The sequence below is a fragment of the Panulirus ornatus genome, unplaced genomic scaffold (assembly GCF_036320965.1).
Source record: "Panulirus ornatus isolate Po-2019 unplaced genomic scaffold, ASM3632096v1 CTG_5460_pilon, whole genome shotgun sequence".
NCBI lineage: Eukaryota > Metazoa > Arthropoda > Malacostraca > Decapoda > Palinuridae > Panulirus > Panulirus ornatus.
The window spans coordinates 6,031-12,060 of NW_027264901.1; positions in this window are offsets into that span (position 1 = coordinate 6,031).

Here is a 6,030-nt window from a genome sequence, read left to right on the forward strand (position 1 = left end):
GCTCTCTTTCCTCTCCTACCTGACTCTAGTCCCAGACTCTCTTTCCTGTCCTGCATGACTCTCGATCCAATCCTCCTTCTCCTGTCCTTCCTGACTCTCGTCCCAAGCCTCTCTCTCCTGTCCTGCCTGACTCTCGTCCCATGCCCCTCTCTCCTGTCCTCCCTGACTTTCGTCCCAAGCCTCTCTCTCCTGTCCTGCCTGACAATCGTCCAAGGCCTCTATCTCCTATTCTGCCTGACTCTCGTCCCAACCTTCTCGCTTCTGTCCTGCCTGACTCTTATCCTAAGCCTCTCTCTCCTGATCTGCCTGACTCTCGCTCCAAATCTCTCTCTTTTGTCTTGCCTGACTCTCGTCCCAAGCCTCTCTCTCCTGTCCTGCCTGACTCTCGTCCCAAGCTTCTCTCTCATGCCCTAATTGTATCTCGTCCCAAGTCCCCCTCTCCTTCCAAGCCTGACTCTCGTCCCAAACTCTCTCTCCACTCTTCCCAAACTCTCGACCCAGCCCTCTCTTTCCCATATTGCTTGAATCTCGTCCCAAGCCTCTCTCTACTGCCCAGCCTGACTCTCGTCACAAGCCTCTCTCTCCAGTCTTGCCTAACTCTCGTCCCAATCCACTCTCTCCCATCCTGCCTGACTCTCGTCCCAAGCCTCTCTCTCCTGTCTTGCCTAACTCTAGTCCCAAGCCTCTCTCTCCTCTCCTGCCTGACTCTCGTCCCATGTCTCTCTCTCCTGTCCCACCTGACTCTCGTCCCAAGCCTCTCTCTCCTGTCCTACCTGACTCTAGTCCCGGGCCTCTCTTTCCTGTCCTCCATGACTCTCGATCCAATCCTCCCTCTCCTGTCCTTCCTGACTCTCGTCCAAAGCCTCTCTCTCCTGTCCTGCCTGACTCTGTCCCAAGCCTCTCTCTTCTATCCTGCCTGAACCTCGTCCGAAGACTCTCTCTCCTGCCCTTCCTGGCTCTCGTCGGATACCACTCTCTTCTGTCCTGCCTTAAACACATCCGAAGCCTCTTTCTCCTTTCTTGCCTGACTCTCGTCCCAAGCTCTCTCTCCAGTCCTGCCTAACTCTCGTAACAAACATCTCTTTTCCACAATGCTTGACTCTCGTCCCAAGCCTCTCTGTCCTGTCCTGCCTGACTCTCGTCCTAAGACTCTCTGTACTGTCCTGCCTGAACTTTCGTCCGAAGCTTCTCTCAAATGCCTTGATTGACTCTCTTCAAAAGCCCCTCTCTTCTACCCAGCCTGACTTTCGTCCCAACCTCTATCTCCAGTCCTGCCTGACTCTCGTCCCAATCTTCTATCTCCCACACTGACTGACTCTCGTCCCAAGCCTTTGTCTCATGTCTTGCGTGACTCTCGTCCCAAGCCTCTCTCTCTCTTGTCCTGCCTGAATCTCGTCGAATGACTCTCTCTCCTGTCCTGCCTGACTCTTGTCCCATGCTTCTCTCTCATGACCTGTCTTTCTCTCGTCCAAAGCCCCTCACTCCTACCAAGCCTGAATCTCGTCCCAAACGCTCTCTCCACTCCTACCAAACTCTCGTCCCAGCCCTCTCTTTCCCACATTGCTTGACTCTCGTCACAAGCATCTCTCTCCTACCCAGCCTGACTTTCGTCGCAAACTCTCTCTCCACTCCTCCCAAACTCTCGTCCCAGCCCCCTCTTTCCTATATTGCTTGACTCTCGTACCAAGCCTCTCTCTCCTACCCATCCTGACTCTCGTCCCAAATTGTCTCTCCAGTCCTGCCTGAATCTCGTCCCATACTTATCTCTCCCACCCTGCCTCACTCTCGTCCCAAGCCTCTCTCTCCTGTCTTGCTAGACTCTCTTCCCAAGCCTCTCTCTCCTCTCATGCCTGACTCTCGTCCCATGCCCCACTCTCCTGTTCTACCTGACTCTCGTCCCAATGCTCTCTCTCCTGTCCTACCTGACTCTAGTCCCAGACTCTCTTTCCTGTCCTGCATGACTCTCGATTCAATCCTCCTTATCCTGTCCTTCCTGACTCTCGTCCAAAGCCTCTCTCTCTGTCCTGCTTGACTCTCGTCTCCAGCCTCTGTCTCCTGTCCTGCCTGAATCTCGCCCAAAGCTTCTCTCTACTCTCCAGCCTGAGTCTCATCTCAATCCTCTCTCTCCCACCCTCACTGACTCTCATCCCAAGCCTTTCTCTCCTGATCTGCCTGACTCTCGTCTCCAGCCTCTCTCTCCGGTCCTGCTTGAATCTCAGCCAAAGCCTCTATCTACTGTCCAGCCTAAATCTCATCCCAATACTCTCTCTCCTACCCTGACTGACTCTCGTCCCAAGCCTCTCCCTCCTGTCTTGCCTGACTCTCGTCCCAAGCCTCTCTCTCCTGTCCTGCCTGACTCTCGTCACATGCCTCTCTCTCCTGTCCTCACTGACTTTCGTCCCAAGCTTCGCTCACCTGTCCTGCCTAACACTCGTCCCAGGCCTCTATCTCCTATTTTGCCTGACTCTCGTCCTAACCTTCTCTCTTCTGTCCTGCCTGACTGTTATCCTAAGGCTCTCTCTTCTGAGCTGCCTGACTCTCGTTCCAAGCCTCTCACTTGTGTCTTGCCTGACTCTCGTCCCAAGACTCTCTCTCCTGTCCTGCCTGACTCTCGTTCCAAGCTTCTCTCTCATGCCCTGCCTATCTCTCGTTCTAAGCCCCTCACTCCTACCAAGCCTGACTCTCGTCCCAAACGCTCTCTCCACTCCTACCAAACTCTCGTCCCAGCCCTCTCTTTCCCATATTGCTTGACTCTCGTCACAAGCCTTTATCTCCTACCCAGCCTGACTTTTGTCCCAAACTCTCTCCCAACTCCTCCCAAACTCTCGTCGCAGCCCTCTCTTTCCCACATTGCTTGACTCTCGTCCGAAGCCTCTCTCTCCTACCCAGCCTGACTCTCGTCCCAAACTGACTCTCCTGTCTTGCTTGACTCTCGTCCCATGCCTCTCTCTCCTGTCCACCCTGACTTTCGTCACAAGCCTCGCTCTCCTGTCCTGCCTGACTCTCGTCCCATGCCTCTATCTCCTATTCTGCCTGACTCTCGTCCTAACCTTCTCGCTTCTGTCCTGCCTGACTCTTATCCTAAGCCTCTCTCTCTCTCTTGATCTGCCTGACTCTCGTTCCAAGCCTCTCTCTTGTGTCTTGCCTGACTCTTGTCCCAAGCCTCTCTCTCCCGTCCTGCCTGACTCTCGTCCCAAGCTTCTCTCTCATGCCCTGCCTGTCTCTCGTCCCAGGCACCTCCCTCCTGCCAAGCTTGACTCTCGTCCCAAACTCTCTCTCCACTCTTCCCAAACTCTCGCTCCAGCCCTCTCTTTCCCACATTGCTTGACTCTCGTCACAAGCCTCTCTCTCCTGCCCAGCCTGACCCTCGTCCCAAGCCTCTCTCTCCAGTCTTACCTAACTCTCGTCTCAATCCTCTCTCTACCACCCTGCCTGACTCTCGTCCCAAGCCTCTCTCTCCTGTCCTGCCTGACTCTCGTCCAATGCCTCTCTCTCCTGTCCTACCTGACTCTCGACCGAAGCCTCTCTCTCCTGTCCTACCTGACTCTAGTCCCAGGCCTCTCTTTCCTGTCCTGCATGACTCTCGATCCAATCCTCCCTCTCCTGTCCTTCCTGACTCTCGTCCAAAGCCTCTCTCTCCTGTCCTGCCTGACTCTCGTCTCCAGGCTTTCTCTCCTGTCCTGCCTGAATCTTGCCCAAAGCCTCTCTCTACTCTCCTGCCTGACTCTCATCCCAAGCCTCTCTCGTATCCTGCCTGACTCTGCCCCAAGCCTGTCTCTTCTATTTTGCCTGAACCTCGTCCGAAGACTCTCTCTCCTCTCCTTCCTGGCTCTCGTCAGATGCCACTCTCTTCTTTCCTGCCTTTAAAACATCCGAAGCCTCTCTCTCCTCTCCTGCCTGACTCTCGTTCCATGCCCCTCTCTCCTGTTCTACCTGACTCTCGTCCCAAGGCTCTCTCTCCTGTCCTACTTGACTCTAGTCCCAGAATCTCTTTCCTGTTCTGCATGACTCTCGATCCAATCCTCCTTCTCCTGTCCTTCCTTACTCTCTTCCCAAGCCTCTCTCTCCTCTCCTGCCTGACTCTCGTCCCATGCCCCTCTCTCCTGTTCTACCTGACTCTCGTCCCAAGGCTCTCTCTCCTGTCCTACCTGACTCTAGTCCCAGACTCTCTTTCCTGTCCTGCATGACTCTCGATACAATCCTCTTTCTCCTGTCCTTCCTGACTCTCGTCCAAGGCCTCTTTCTCTGTCCTGCTTGACTACTCGTCTCCAGCCTCTGTCTCCTGTCCTGCCTGAATCTCGCCCACAGCCTCTCTATACTCTCCAGCCTGAGTCTCATCCCAATACTCTCTCTCCCACCCTCACTGACTCTCGTCCCAATCCTCTCTCTCCTGATCTGCCTGACTCTAGTCCCAAGCCTCTCTCTCCTGTCCTTCTGGACTCACGTCCCATGCCTCTCTCTCCTGTCCTCCCTGACTTTCGTCCAAAGACTCGCTCTCCTGTCCTGCCTGACACTCGTCCCAGGCCTCTATCTCCTATTCTGCCTGGCTCTCCTCCTAACCTTCTCGCTTCTCTCCTGCCTGAGTCTTATCCTAAGCCTCTCTCTCCTGATCTGCCTGACTCTCGTTCCAATCCTCTCTCTCCTGTCCTCCCTGACTTTTGTCCAAAGCCTCTCTCTCCTGTCCTGCCTGACTCTCGTCCCAAGCTTCTCTCTCATGCCCTGCTTGTATCTCGTCACAAGCCCCATTCTCCTACCAAGCCTGACTCTCATCCCGAACTCTCTTTCCACTCTTCCCAAACTCTCGGCCCAGCCCTCTCTTTCCCACATTGCTTGACTCTCGTCCCAAGCCTCTCTCTCCAGCCCAGCGTGACTCTCGTCCCAAGCTTCTCTCTCCAGTCTTGCCTAACTCTCGTCCCAATCCACTCTCTCCCATCCTGCCTGACTCTCGTCCCAAGCCTCTCACTCCTGTCTTGCCTGACTCTAGTCCCAAGCCTCTCTCTCCTGTCCTGCCTGACTCTCGTCCCATGCCTCTCTCCTGTCCTACCTGACTCTCGTCCCAAGCCTCTCTCTCCTGTCCTACCTGACTCTAGTCCCGGGAATCTCTTTCCTGTCCCGCATGACTCTCGATCCAATCCTCCATCTCCTGTCCTTCCTGACTCTCGCCCAAAGCCTCTCTCCCCTGTCCTGCCTGAATCTCGTCTCCAGCCTCTATCTCCTGTACTGCCTGAATCTCGCCCAAAGCCACTCTCTACTCTCCTGCCTGACTCTCATCCCAAGCCACTCTCTCCTATCCTGCCTGACTCTGTCCCAAGCCTCTCTCTTCTATCCTGACTGAACCTCGTCCGAAGACTCTCTCTACTGTCCTTCCTGGCTCTCGTCAGATGCCACTCTCTTCTGTCCTGCCTTAAGCACATCCGAAGCCTCTTTCTCTATTCTTGCCTGACTCTCGTCCCAAGCTCTCTCTCCAGTCCTGCCTAACTCTCGTAACAAACATCTCTTTTCCACAATGTTTGACTCTCGTCCAAGCCTCTCTGTCCTGTCCTGCCTGACTCTCGTTCTAAGACTCTCTGTACTGTCCTGCCTGAACTTTCGTCCGAAGCTTCTCTCAAATGCCCTGATTGACTCTCTTCAAAAGCCATTCTCTTCTACTCAGCCTGACTTTCGTCCCAACCTTTATCTCCATTCCTGCCTGACTCTCGTCCCAATCTTCTATCTCCCACAATGAGTGACTCTCGTCCCAAGCCTTTGTCTCATGTCTTGCGTGACTCTCGTCCCAAGCCTCTCTCTCTCCTATCCTGCCTGACTCTCGTCGAATGACTCTCTCTCCTGTTCTACATGACTCTCGATCCAATCCTCCCTCTCCTGTCCTTCCTGACTCTCGACCAAAGACTCTCTCTCCTATCCTGCCTGACTCTCTCCCAAGCCTCTCTCTTCTGTCCTGCCTAACTCTTGTCCGAAGACTCTCTCTTCTTTCCTTCCTGTCTCTCGTCAGATGCCTCTCTCTTCTGTCCTGCCTCAAACCCATCCGAA